At 35.6% G+C, this 15,393-nt stretch overlaps 1 protein-coding gene across 11 annotated transcripts in view; it reads right to left on the minus strand.

The window, feature by feature from the left end:
• dbn1 (drebrin 1) overlaps positions 1 to 15,393 on the minus strand; it is a 69,896-nt gene that overhangs the window by 23,974 nt on the left and 30,529 nt on the right. The gene's annotated exons all lie outside the window — the stretch shown is intronic.

Here is a 15,393-nt window from a genome sequence, read left to right on the forward strand (position 1 = left end):
CATAATTATTTGTTCCTTCCTATTATTCGTGTTAGGGAAAACATAATTCTGGCCATATAAAACAGTAAGAGCAGAAATCTTCTCAAATAGGTGCATGATAAGGCATCATTCATGTCTGTAGCACAATTGCTTTGGGATAAGTTTAATGCTTAGGGTTAGGGGTTTGTTCAAAGCAAGTACACAAAACACAATAAAACAAACTAATGAAAAAGTTTTTTATTTCCAGGTCAGTCCCATGCACAACCCTTTATAAAACTCATCTCCATGGTACTGATAGACTGGAATGCATTCTATCCAGAGGGCCAAAGCAGTGCACTCTGGGTCAAGGGTGCTGTTAGCTCGGAGGAGAAAATGGCATTATCCTCTGTCATCTGAGAGCTCTGTGTAGGAGGATAAAATATGGAGCACTAGTACTTGTTATGCTTCTAATAAAAGTGAAACTACTGCTTTTTCATCCTGTCTCACGCTTACCTGCAAAAGCAAGAATAATTCTGGTAACAACTGTGCATTCTAAACCGATATCTAGAGATATTAATGAATTGTGTATGCTCAGATAAAACACACCCCAGCGTTTCTAACATGCCAAGGCTTTGATGTTTCATTCTTTAAATAATGGAGGTAATCATTAACATATTGTAGTGCACAGCTAATCTCATTCCCCCATCATTGCAAAATAATGAGTAGGAGTTTGGTGCTACGCTAGTAAGGACAACAAAGAGAAGAACAGAAGTTCTACTGCCGTAAGCTACAACATGAAGCATGGGAAATGGATGAAAATAATGTCTCACTGTTTAGATGAACTGATATACGGTGTTGTGAATATACTGTCCCAAATCTATTTAAAACAGGAATTTTATGATGTAGAAACTGTGTAACCTTAACTGTATTTCTGTCATGACAACTCTCGGAGGGACTGGCATGGTAATGTACATGACAATGTTAATGTATTTCGTCTTGGCAGAATAGATCTGCTACACTGCAGCTGCTGCAGCAGAGCAAGTACCGAGACATGCTACTGCCAATATATCCACAACATACTGCTGTGATAATGTAAGAAATATTGCTGTTGAAAATATAACATAAATGAAATAACCCCCATATAGCATACATGAATCACCTTGTAGCAGATCTACACAGGTGGAGCTGGGGAAGGTGGAGGGCTACTGCTACAGTAAACCCTAGTCATATATTTGAATGCTGAGCAGTGAGCTCATTGGCTACCAATACAGGAGGTAACCAATCAGCTGTGCCATGTGATGAGGTCAGATTGAGTTAGACCTATCGGACCGCGCCATCTAGAGTTTCATGCAAGAACTCTGCATATAACGTGCACTTGCAGTGTACGTTAAGTCTTTAGTGTACTTAAAGAGAGTACACTTTCAAGACTATGTTTATAATACACTTTCAAAAAGTGAATTTTTTATTATTGTCAGATTAAAACTTTTTCTTTAATCATTGTTTTATTAATCCTTTTGCTTAATCATGCTACATTTTTATGGTACTTATTAAAGTCACCGCTGTGTGGTGTTGCTAAAGTGTTTTAAGCAAATTGCTATTTTGGTTACTAGGGTGTTCTTAGTGTTGCTAGGTGGCTGATTTAGTCTCTATAATATTTTGGTCTAAAACTGTAGAACGTTTAGCATTCACAAGGCTAAAATCGTGTCCAAAGCACAAAGATGGTTTAAACACCAAACTGTAAAGGGTCCTGCCAATGGAGTGGGCCGCAAATCCAAAATGCAGGACTTCCCTCACCCAACACTGTTCTCCAGCCTTTATCAGCCATTATACTGACAGGCTTACAAAGAGACACATATTATAATGCAAACAATCATATGCAAATGATCTAGAGCACTGGGAGAGAAAAAGATATCTCAAAGCTATGCAATGTTTGGCTGCAGCCATGGGTAAAATTATTGTACGGCTCTTCTGAAATACGAATTATAATGTTACACGTTGATAATGGTAGAACAAAACTAACAAATATCTCAACAGAGAAACGTTGTGGTTGAAGGTCAGCAGGATTGATTTGGATCTTTTTATTTGGGGTCTAACTATTCCTAATTTCATTGTGTGCTAAATTTGCATACAATTACCTTAGTTTTTGTAATCGAGCATCAGCATCCTAGGGCTGCAACTAACGATTATTTTGATAATCGATTAATCGGTCGATTATTTTTATAAAAGATAGCCTTTATTATCATCTAAAGCAATAGCGGTACCATACTACAGATTGTATAAATTCACTGGTGGTGGTTGATAGTGGATATTTAAATGCGGATGCTAATTGACCTTATTTTTACATTTAGATAGCCTTTATTATCATCTAAAGCATACTTAAAAGGATAGTTCACTCAAATAGTTCATTCAGTGTCATCATTAACTCCCATAAAATCTCATTCATGTTCGAAACACAAATGAAGATTTTAATGAAACCTGAGAGATTTCAGTCCTTCCTGAAAATCAATTCCACCAATAAATAGTAAAAGTACTTCACAGTCTTCTGAGGAGACACAACTGAAACACTTTTTAAAAAGACTAATAATCCTGCTAAACGTTAAAATGTAACAATGCTAAATGTATTTGTGTATTTTATTGTATGTAATATATTTTATTTATTTATTCACACAAAATTGTATAGAATTTTAATATCAATTAAGTCATAAGTAATTTTTTGTAATTTTAATATCAATTAAGTCATAGCAGAAACTACATTTTTGTCATCAGACAGTATTCTCCAGAAAAAACTCCATATTTACACATTCTGAAGGAAATCTGTAGGTGGTTACCAGAGCATTGCTAGAGGGTTGCTTCGGGGAGACCCTAAGCAGAAAACACCTCTGATACTTATTGTACTAATGAGTTGAGATTGTGCCTTCACTCTTAGGGTGAGTGAATATGGTTCTGCTGAGACTTTTACTGGACATTATGTGGGATCTTTAATGTTTATTTTAGTTGTGCATGTGATTGTGGTTAAAGACATAATAAAGTGGAAAGGAGAATAACACTGGCCCCCAGTGCAAGGTCATAGATTATGTCTATCCAGTACAGAAAGAGTTGAAAGAATCCAATCCATCACATGTGATTACTTGGATCCTGCAATTATTATGTTGATTATAGAGGAGCTGAAAATACATCACGTGTTCTCTGGAAAATTTATAGCCTACAGCACCAAAATAGACCTGCTTGACTACGCTCTTATTATTTTCTGTCTGAGTGGTCCCACAATTAAACATCTAGGGCAGAATCTTCAACCCTCGCCTTCACCAAATATTCCACTGACATCAGTTCCTCTTTCATCACCTCTCCCCAAACCATTTCCTCACTACCAAATATCACCGTTCCCTTCAGGGGCCCCAGCCTGAATCATTAGGTCCCTGGCTCATTCACAGTCTGTTTCACGATCCCCCCAGCTAACATAACGGTATAAAGAAAAAAACACACAGCCATGGTAAGGAATGCAAGATGGGAGATATATGAGTAAATAAGAAGTACCACAAATGTCAGTGTCACAGAAACTATATCTGAGAAAATAATACAGGAAGGAGGTGCAGCATTTGCTGTTTCACTTCTATAAATATTCCATTTAAAGCAGACTCGTTTTATTATTCATAACAGACTCTCATGACCTAGAAATGCGGCTCAGAGTGTCAACGAACCCAGAGTGAAGCTGAGCGCGATTTGCTCAAGCCCCTGAGTGGGAGGCCTCCTCTATTGTCTCGCAGGGTGGGAATCATGCGAACAAATTCTCTGTAGCCACGGTAATTAAAACACTCCCTTTTATGTGAATGAAATCTGGCTGCATTCTCACCATATCAACACCACATAACCTGCTAGAGTGACGTAATGCTAATTTTTTTGTCCAGATTTATTAATTTATTCAAAAATACATTTCAATGCAAATGCAAATCATATGCAATAACTTGAATACACCTCTTCTGTGATGAGCATACTTTTAATTTCTGCACTACAATATTTGTTTTAATAATTTTTAGTAACATAAAGCCAAAAATATCAGAGTAAACCAACCATCCTAATATTATATAAAGAAAAACTTTATTTTTTACTTTATTTTTATCTTTACTTTATATAATTTTTTATTGTTATTTAATAAATGAAATTCTTGAAAATAAACCCTATTTAAATTGTAAAATGTTTTATTGGCATAATGCTCATATTTTAAAAACAACTGCTTCAATGCTTATTAATATTTGAAAACATTTTGACCAAATCAAGTCATGTGATGCACACAACACGCAGAAAAAAAACATAAAACAGTACAATATCATGACAAAACAGCAATGAGAGTCATAGAGAGGTCAAAAAAGTATTGTAATAGATGTGGCAAAATTAGTTCAGGTTAAAAAATGTCATGGGGTGTGCATTAAACTCCCCAAAAACTCCATAATATTCATTTTAAAACTACTTTTTACATTCTAAAAATATATTCAAACAATGAAAATAGTGAAAAGATGTATACACTGATATTTATTTACATTAAATGAGATCTTTTTAATACATAAAAGTTCTTGAAAACCATATGATGAATACAAAAACTTGACACATTTCTAAAGTTTTTTTCATCTAATTTCTTAAAATATAATTTTCATTTTCATTATTTTGAACACTGTTGTATGTCACTGAGCCTAATACTACCAAGATATAAATGCTTTTAGTAAAGCATATGTATCTGCAAGTGAATTTTCTCATTGTTGATTACATAGCAGACACAGAAACGGCCAAATTAAAAGGTATCCCAAAGGAAGAGAAAAAAATGTGCACGGAATTTGGTCAGTTAGTTCCATTCTAGGCTTCGGAATTCATTCTCAACCATGTCATTAAAATAACCCTGCCGCACGCCTACGAACGGGCTTACTAATCCGATTGTTTCTCAGGGGGTCGCCGTGTCCAATCTGCCCCATACCCATGACAGGGCTCTTTTTTTCCAGGAAGCCAAAGCAATCAAACATTTCGGAAATGTTGCCTACAGCATCACAAACTGATACCACATGTGTAATACATCTAGCCTCTATGAGAAACAAGACACAGGTAATTTTCTCTAAAGTGAGTGCACATGTCCCTTAAAGCAGTACTGAAAGTTTCTTTCCTGTTATGCAAAAAAGGCAGATGAATTGTTTGCGACATAGAAAAGAAAAGGTCAGAGGTTTTGTAGTTCATGCGTTTCATGTGGAAATTAATAGGTTGACATGGGAGAAAAGGCTGCGATAACAGATTTCATTAGATATCATCAGGTGTGCTCTGGGGAAGAGCACTGATACTGATATAAATTGTAGATTAGTGGCCAAAAAACAATATAATATAGTATAGTATACCATATGGTATACAAATGTAGAATATGGATGTACAAACTTGTACATACAAAAATGGTTCCTTTAGCTTGTCAGTGATTATTAGTATTCTGAGGTAATAATATGAACGATTAAGGTAGTAGTGTGCACTTTTTATGGGTGGAAAAGGTACAAAGATGGCCCATATGGTTTAAAGGGCCCTATGAAGTCCGTTTTATTTTTTCCTAAATTCCGTTTTATTATTTTCCAAATTCCATTTTTTTCTGTTATAATTTTTTATTAATCAAAAAGCATGTCTAATTAATTAAAATCATGAAACTTATACATTTTCAATTTTCAATTTTCACAAAAATTACATGTTTTGGGCCCTATGAAATTGTATTTTTTTCTCATCATATTTTTATTGTTACCAAATTCTGTTTTAGCATGTCTAATTATTTGAATGCATTAAAAAAATCTTCTTTTTTTATCTTAAAGTAGCCTCATGAATTTTTTTCCCTCAGAAATTCTGTGTTGTGTATTTAAATTTTTCTGGTTATCAAATGAAGGCATAAAACATTAATTTCATTTATCTTTTAATTATTGAAAATTAAGCAGACTTTATTTTTTGGCAAACAAAAGGGATTTACTATTAAAATTAAAACATGGAAGAAATGTTGTGTGATTGTTCCTTAAAAAATAATGTTTGTTTCATTTTAGTAGTAATAGGCTATGTGCATTCTACAAAAAAAAAAAAAAAAAAGAAAAAAGAAATTGTAATAGGCACAATGTCTTCAAATCAAACCAGACTTTTATTTTGACGGGTTGCCGTTAATACCTTTACACTTCTGTGTTTGTGATATGACACTAGTTTTACTCAAATCAAATGGCCAAATGCTCATGAAGTGACTCTCAGAGCAGTTCTGGAGATATTGTTCATGTGTTTATGTCCTAATTCAGTGAGACAGCAGACACTGAAATCACACACACAGAAAAATCTAATTCAAATTTTGCAGTTTAATATTTACACATACTAGTTCACAACACAACAGAGACACACAGAACATTCATATTTAAATCAACTTTTGCAATTTAATATTTACACATACTATTTCATATCGCGATTTGATTTAAGTGAAATAATGACCTAAATAATAACAACAAAATAAAAATTACACAAAATCATTTACAAAACAAAAAAAATATCACAACCACACTTATACAAACACACACACACAGGTCATCTTGTATAAAACAAAAACACAAGCACACCCACACTTATACACACACACACACACCATCTAACCATTCTCTTGTGACGCAATTGCCTCTCTGCAAAATAACGAAGCTCAGCAAAACGTCCAGCCACAGAGGAGCTCATGCAATTAAATTCAATGGATGCAAATCAACTGTGGGCTGTAGATTCTTTCTAAATATAATTATCAAAGGAAATAAAAATATCATCATTTAAAAGAGGCTGATACAGCAAGTTCAGATGAGGAAAAGATGCAATCCTAAACCACAGTTTTTAAACCCATTACGTCAGTAATCCTAAAAACACCAGCAACACTGGGGCCATTTTAGGTAAAAGGTTTTTTTGTGTGTGTGTGCTTGTTTTGTATTTTTTAAATGAGATCCAATTGTGTATGAAAATAGGTCACATACATCATATAAATTCAAAATAAAAGTATATAAAAAAATTATCTTAAACTTGGCATATGCATAAATATTTATATCTTTCACCTGTGTAACTGTAGAAGACAAATGATTGGAAAAAAATATGAGAGTTTACATCACCTATTCTCACAGTACAGGTCCTTCTCAAAAAATTAGCATATTGTGAAAAAGTTCATTATTTTCCATAATGTAATGATAAAAATTTAACTTTCAATATATTTTAGATTAATTGCACACCAACTGAAATATTTCAGGTCTTTTATTGTTTTAATACTGATGATTTTGGCATACAGCTCATGAAAACCCCAAATTCCTATCTCAAAAAATTAGCATTTTCATCCGACCAATAAAAGAAAAGTGTTTTTAATACAAAAAAAAAGTCAACCTTCAAAAAATTATGTTCAGTTATGCACTCATATACTTGGTCGGGAATCCTTTTGCAGAAATGACTGCTTCAATGCGGCGTGGCATGGAGGCAATCAGCCTGTGGGCACTGCTGAGGTGTTATGGAGGCCCAGGATGCTTCGATAGCGGCCTTAAGCTCATCCAGAGTGTTGGGTCTTGCGTCTCTCAACTTTCTCTTCACAATATCCCACATGATTCTCTATGGGGTTCAGGTCAGGAGAGTTGGCAGGCCAATTGAGCACAGTAATACCCTTATGGTCAGTAAACCATTTACCAGTGGTTTTGGCACTGTGAGCAGGTGCCAGGTCGTGCTGAAAAACGAAATCTTCATCTCCATAAAGCTTTTCAGCAGATGGAAGCATGAAGTGCTCCAAAATCTCCAGATAGCTAGCTGCATTGACCCTGCCCTTGATAAAACACAGTGGACCAACACCAGCAGCTGACATGGCACCCCAGACCATCACTGACTGTGGGTACTTGAAACTGGACTTCAGGCATTTTGGCATTTCCTTCTCCCCAGTCTTCCTCCAGACTCTGGGACCTTGATTTCCGAAAATGACATGCAAAATTTGCTTTAATCCCGAAAAAAAAAAAGTACTTTGGACCACTGAGCAACAGGCGCTTCTGCCGCTGTTTCTGGTTCAAAAGTGGCTTGACCTGGGGAATGCGGCACTTGTAGCCCATTTCCTGCACATGCCTGTGCACGGTGGCTCTGGATGTTTCTACTCCAGACTCAGTCCACTGCGTCCGCAGGTCCCCCAAGGTCTGGAATCGGTCCTTCTCCACAATCTTCCTCAGGGTCCGGTCACCTCTTCTCGGTTGTGCAGCGTTTTTTTTGCCACACTTTTTCCTTCCCACAGACTTCCCACTGAGGTGCCTTGATACAGCACTCTGGGAACAGCCTATTCGTTCAGAAATTTCTTTCTGTGTCTTACCCTCTCGCTTGAGGGTGTCAATGATGGCCTTCTGGACAGCAGTCAGGTCGGCAGTCTTACCCATGATTGCGGTTTTGAGTAATGAACCAGGCTGGGAGTTTTTAAAAGCCTCAGGAATCTTTTGCAGGTGTTTAGAGTTAATTAGTTGATTCAGATGATTAGGTTAATAGCTCGTTTAGAGAACCTTTTCATGATATGCTAATTTTTTGAGATTTGAGGAATTTTGGGCTTTCATGAGCTGTATGCCAAAATCATCAGTATTAAAACAATAAAAGACCTGAAATATTTCAGTTGGTGTGCAATGAATCTAAAATATATGAAAGTTAAATTTTTATCATTACATTATGGAAAATAATGAACTACCACAAAACATGCTAATTTATAAATAAACAACCGTACATGGAAGGACCTGACAGGTCCATTTATAGGCCACAAGCACCATCAGCCAGTTGCATTTATAAATTCACTATCTTTGATGTACTGAAGAACAGACGTTTTAACTGGACCACAAATTGAGAGAGAAAAAAGGAAAGGCTCATTAAAAGGGACAGTGACATGCATTTCAAAGAGCGAGGAAGTGCTGACGTTAAAGAAATGGCCTGAAATAGAACAGTTCTTCTCGTTCTCGGTTCACGCTTGATTGGGGCTGATGCTGGATTATAGTCCAGCAATAAATCATCACCAGATAGGAGTTCTTTTCCCAGATGTTCATTCAAATAATCTGTAAAGCCTCAGAAAACAGAGTGATTGAAAAATGTGATGAAAAAAGACAACACTGAAAAAAAAAAAAATTCTAGCATGATGTAGTAATTTGTATGAAGAAATGAAAGGGAATGGGGGAGGGGCTTAATCCAAATAAATAAGCGAATGTATTAAAGATAAATGCTGCAGGAAAGACAGTGCTCCAAAAAGAAAAAAAAAAAGATTCTAGCATAGAGAAATTTATACACTACGGAGCATGATATTCTACCTTGAAAGAAAAGAAACATGCAGCTCACGGTCACCCTGCTGCTGACCCCATCCAACAGCCAGGCAGTCAGCATCAGAATTATAGTATGGCAAGCCTATACAACACTCTTCCAAAAAGTCACTTGTGATTTGTGTAAAATTACTGTGAACTATCTCTTTAATTAAATATGACATGCACTCTTAAAAAGGTCTGTGGACTGAAAGGAGGGGGAAAACCAGTTGAGGAAGAGAAAGAAAGGCATAGATAAAGAAGCAGATGGAAGCATCTGGCAGTATAAGCCTGCGGGCTGGAGGAGAGGAGTCGGGGAGGATGGGTCATGAGTTGAGAGGGGTCAGGCCGACACGTGACCACCACACTGACAGCTGTCACCAGGACACAGCATGACACAGGGATTCTTAACCAGGCCGTCAGCAAGTCTCAATATAATGTGTGAAAATTGCACATATACTCACACATAGGGTCCTGTTATTCACACTTCTCAAAATAAGAAAATGGAGATTCTGTTGCTGAGCAATAGTACAATTGGGAGCATGCCCATGTTTTTTTGGCAGATTTGAATGTTATAAACATGCTATTTTTACATCACCAGTCTATACCAGTATTCAATCTACACATGCTATTTTTACATCACCAGTTTATACCAGTATTCAATCGGGATGAATAGTTAAACTGATTTTTTGATTGACTCATTAAGATTATATTAGATGCACCAAATCTATATTGTTGTATTATAATTCCATACTGTATATAAATAAACTGAATACATTTTGTACCGTATAGTGTGTATTGTTTAATATAAATTCTATATTTGGCAATGCTTTAGTATAGGGAACAATTCTCAATGTTAACTGTATTAGCATGCCTATTATTATTAACATATTGGCTGTTTATTAGTACTTCTAAAGCACATTTTCTGCATGACCATATTCTACATCCCTAATCCTACCCAATACCTAAACTTAACAACTACCTTTCTAATTATTAATAAGCAGCAAATTAGGAGTTTATTGAGACAAATAAGTAGTCAATGGTTTGTTAATAGCGAAGATTAGACCTTTTTTGTACAACATTGCTATTAAATTGCATATTGAATTAAAAAAAAAAGAAAGATAATATCAATGATTACAAAAGGATTTAAAGGAAAACAGGACCAAAATTTTCTCTTATACATTTATATTAATTTTTACCTAAAAAATGAAGTGGATTATGTCAAGTACGCATTAACTTTTGCCTAATAACCTAATAAACACATAAGAAAACATTTGCTTTAATACAATCAGACATGAGTGAGTCTCATCACTTTCTCTTTTCCCAGACAGCTTTCCTCGGACTATCTTAAAATCCCAAAATCGAAAATTTAAACCCAACCTCCGCAGCAAATGTGTTCACTGCTAGAAGTGAGAAGCCGTTGACTTATTCATGACAGGAAGCCCCCTCCCTTTACCGCAAAGAAAGGAAAAAGGCAAGGAAGGGGAGATGGGGGAGGGGTGATGAGAGAATGAAAAAAAGGAAAATCAATAGCTTGATTTGAGAAAGAGGTGAACCACTCCAGACATCTGCTACCCTGAGCCAAACTGTCCCAGCAGCCTGCTGAGAGAGCTTTTCACAGGGGGACGGCACACTGACAAAGCTCATGACCAATTTAGATAAATGTACACACAAATCATACATACTTTAGTAGCAATAATCTTGGTCCAAGTGTAATTTCAGCTGATTGTGTGCACAAACACATACAGCTACAGACAAATGCACATGCATTCACACACTCACACACACACACACACACACACACACACTTCTCTACCCTCACTTCAGAACAAGTTAAAGCTTGCCCTCTCCTCCACTCACAGAGCATCATTAGGACAGCCAGCAGCATCCCTGCCGTTACCATGGTGATGCTGGTCCATGGGCATCTTTCTGCCAGAGGGATGTGTTCATGCTCCAGTCTGTATCAACAGCAATAAGATATTTCACAGCGGTCTACACACACACACGCACACACACACACACACACACACACACACACACACACACACACACACACACACACACACACACACACACACACCGTAGTATGCAGTTTGTTTTCCAGATAACACAAGCCAATTCAACACACAAGAAACACCTGTGTTTTAAACCCATTACGTGTGTAGAATTATGATGGCTAATGGGAAAGAATTCTACGAATTCTAAGAATTCACACACACCCACACACCCACACGCTTTTTATGTTTCACTGGTAAAATGGGCCTGCATGCAATTTTGCTTTAAAATATTATTATAACACATACAATATTATATTATATGTTTGGCTTTAATATCAAATAAAGGGAAATGGCAATAATGTTTAGTTTAATTAATAATGAATTAATTAAGCTTAAATTTAGCTCAAACAATTACACTACCAACTACCCTTAGTGGAAAATAAATGTAATAAAATGCATCTGAAATATATTTATTTCATGCTAAGTATACCACATTTACATACCTATGTACTTAATAAAAATACCCTGCAATTGTACTTTTAGTATACTAAACTGGTATAAAGTCTGCGAAATTGGAACGACTAATTTTGTACTTAGTCCACTTTAATTGTAGTGTATATTTGATTGTGCTAAAGTGGAGCTATTGCAAGTATACTTCAGGCACACTTTAAATATCTTGCATTTAAAGACTAATATTATTCAAAAGATCATACAATCCTCATTAATAGTGACATTAAAGCACATTTTAGTCTTAATATTAAGAAATGTGCATTGTCCAAAAGTAGTAATCCAGTTAAAGTTTAATTATATTTTTTTTATAATTTTATAATTATAATTTTTATATCAGTATACAAGTCTCAAACGATTTGTCAGTAAATATGTTAATAGATCCGAACTGTACTTATTATGAAATAAATTTATTTTAAATATATTACTTTTTTACTAGGGTAGCAGGAATCAATACCAAAAATAAATAAACAACCACAATAACAATTATATGGATTGAAAATGATGTCATCCAGGCATCAAGTTGCTAATGAAATTAAATATGCACCGTTATGCCCTCATTTGAAGCTGAGTGAGACAAAACGATACCAGACTAGACAAAACAGCGTCAGCGTAAAAGCATGTGATTTAAAAACATCTCTTGTGCTTTGGAACGGAGTGGAATGTCCCCAGAAATTTGGTCAAACTGCAGATTGAGCCATTGTTCTTGTGGCCCGAACAAGTAGGTCATTTTCATTCGAGGCTGTATTTGCAGTTGTAAAATACTTTTTTTTTTTTTTTGAGTTCACAGTGTAAAGTATGCATCTTTGACTTTAAAATACATGAAAAAAAACTGCTACATGAAATATCACTTTTTCATACTAGAAGGCCTCTAAGTTTAAGTGCAAATACAGAAGTGATATTACCCATACACAGAATATCAGTATATACAGGTATATTGCACTGTTGTCATGGCAACCAAAAATTCCCATAAAATGCATAGGGGAATACTGTTCTTCTATGCAGCGCCTAAAATGGCTGAACTGCCATAATTTGCTGCTAGGCATTGCTCTCAAGACTGCGAATATTTTGGAGATTTATCTCCTAATGTTCTGGAAATACCCAGCAGCTGTGTAACACTCAGAAATTATGACTGTAACAAAAAAGAAAGCCGCAGTAATAACAATAGCATTTTGTGAAGCTAATGATCATTCCAGATCTTGATGCACCGTGTTTTCCTGACAAACCAAGCAAAAGTGTTTTAAAAACTGGATCATATTTGTCACACATATGGAAACTACATTTGGCCAAAACCCTCATGGGTGGAAAAGCCTTATGCTGACTATGACAATTATTCCTCCAGGAAAGATGATCACAAAACCTGGTTCATTTTCCGCACATCATAACATAAGGATCCTTGTTGCAAAGGAAATAAGTGACTGGAAAAATATGCTGAGGGCTGCAGGTTTGTTGGCCCTGTTTTGGACATACTGGGCCGAAGCTTAGTCACACAGCATCTCTGTGAAGAGTGTTTAATGAAGGCCTTTAGTCTGCAACTCAAACCATGACAAACATTTCCAGTTGTGAAATGTGTGTGTTTGTTTATTTGTATATTACAGTCAATACGAAAGCTATTTCCAAATGAATCCGGATATTATTCAATGAGAAAAAATGCAGATCTCAGTAAATCCTTAAACCACTGCAAAGGCTTCATGTTTTTTTTTAATGATTAAATATAGCATTATATTTACAAGATGCTTTCATGAAATACCTTGGCACTTTTTCACACATACAGCCTTTTCTGGAAAATTATCAGTGAAATAAAAGAATGATTTACTGGTATTCTGAATAATACCAAAAAAAAATTCAGCACCAGCAATTTGCCAGAAGTTATAACATTACTGGTGGATTGCCGGTAAGTGAACAAAGAATACGATTACCAGTATGAGCTTGTACAAGGTCAGGATGTGCTGAGGTAAGAAATCTGCATGCTTTAGGCCAGTTCTAAAGTTTTGACAGAGATTGGCTAATTACTCTGCACTGTTTCCAGTAATGGCTTTCACTCCAATGTAAAAAAATAAAAATGTTGTCAGATTGGACAAATAGTTCAACTAAAGCACTTCTTCCTATCCAGGCACATTAAGAAAAAGTGGAATAGCGTTTAAAGGTAATTTCTGATGACTAGCTTAAAATGAACGGAAAACTATGTGCATACATACTGTATGGTGTATTTACTTAGAGCTAGACTTAGAGTAAAACTTTATTGTCCTTTGCAGGAAGTTTGTCTTGGACTCAAAGCTGCAGTAATAAACAACAACCACAAACAACAACAACATTTTTAAGAAAGAGGAAAAAAAGTTAAAATACCATCAAAATTACTGCACCTTACTATTTAAAATCCAGATTTAAAAGTAAATCGGGCAAGTTTATAATAATTTAACAAGTAATTAGAGATGGAACAATTAACACAACTCGCAATATAGTATGATTTATGATACTGATATCACAAAATGAGATTTAATTGAAATGAAAAGGTGCCCTTTTATTATTTCTCAAACAAAATGTTGCACATACCTTTGTGAAATTGAAATGAATGAATAATAAATAATAAAAATGAAACATTTCATATAAAACAGTCTATAAAACAGTCTTTGCCTGTGCTCAAAAATGTAGCATGAGCAGTTTTTCTTTTAAATTAGATTGTATGAAATTTGATGCAAAAACAGACCTTAGATTTGTGAAACTATATTACATAAAACATCTGCATGAAACAAAAGTAGCAGGTGGGCTGAATGAGAGCACAAATTCATTCTCTGACAGCAGGTGGCGCTTACGGAACAGCAGTTTTACACCATTTCCTTGGTTGATGCAGTAAACAAAGCAGTGCTGCGCTTATAAACACTACTTTAATATGCAAGATGAAAAAAAAAATACCATCTGCTCTCCTCAGAGATTCATTCATATAAACCCCCACACCCTCAAATGTATTGCGATTCATTTAACATCAGTCATTACATATGTGTACAAGTGAATCATTACATATTTTCATTGATTTTTAACTGGCTCGGGATGCATTGTTACATTCCTACAAGTAATACCATACTAATTTGTGACAGTGGACAGTATTAACTGTGTCCCAATACGAGACAGTTGGATCTGGACTCCAAGTAATTTGGCCTTCTAACGGAGAATACAATTGTAGCACAAACACCAAGATAAAGAGCTCTTCAGTCAATCATTGGTTTGTATGAACACAACAACTCTGTGGCATTCATACAAACCAATGATTGACTAAAGAATAAACCTCCTCAACAGAAAGCTGCAAATGCATGACGTTTCCCGGAAGAACGATGATTGAAGACTTATCCATATGGTGTCCTCAAGAGGTGATTATGACAACTCAGATAAATTCAGTCAAAGTCTCTCCTCCATAGACAGTGTGGTCAGCCAAGACAAAGTTTTCTCAGGATATCCAGATATCTACGGGGAAAACTCTTGAGCTCTTCCCGGATTAAAATACCTCACATGTTATGCTCCTGTTTCAGGGACATGCCGAAAAAATTAACTAGAAGTGATGAGGCATTAGAGACTGTCTATGAGGCATATGAATCATATGCACATCTCTGGAAAATCTTTGGCCTGTAATTAGG

This window comes from Cyprinus carpio, chromosome B21 (genome assembly GCF_018340385.1).
Source record: "Cyprinus carpio isolate SPL01 chromosome B21, ASM1834038v1, whole genome shotgun sequence".
NCBI classification, from domain to species: domain Eukaryota; kingdom Metazoa; phylum Chordata; class Actinopteri; order Cypriniformes; family Cyprinidae; genus Cyprinus; species Cyprinus carpio.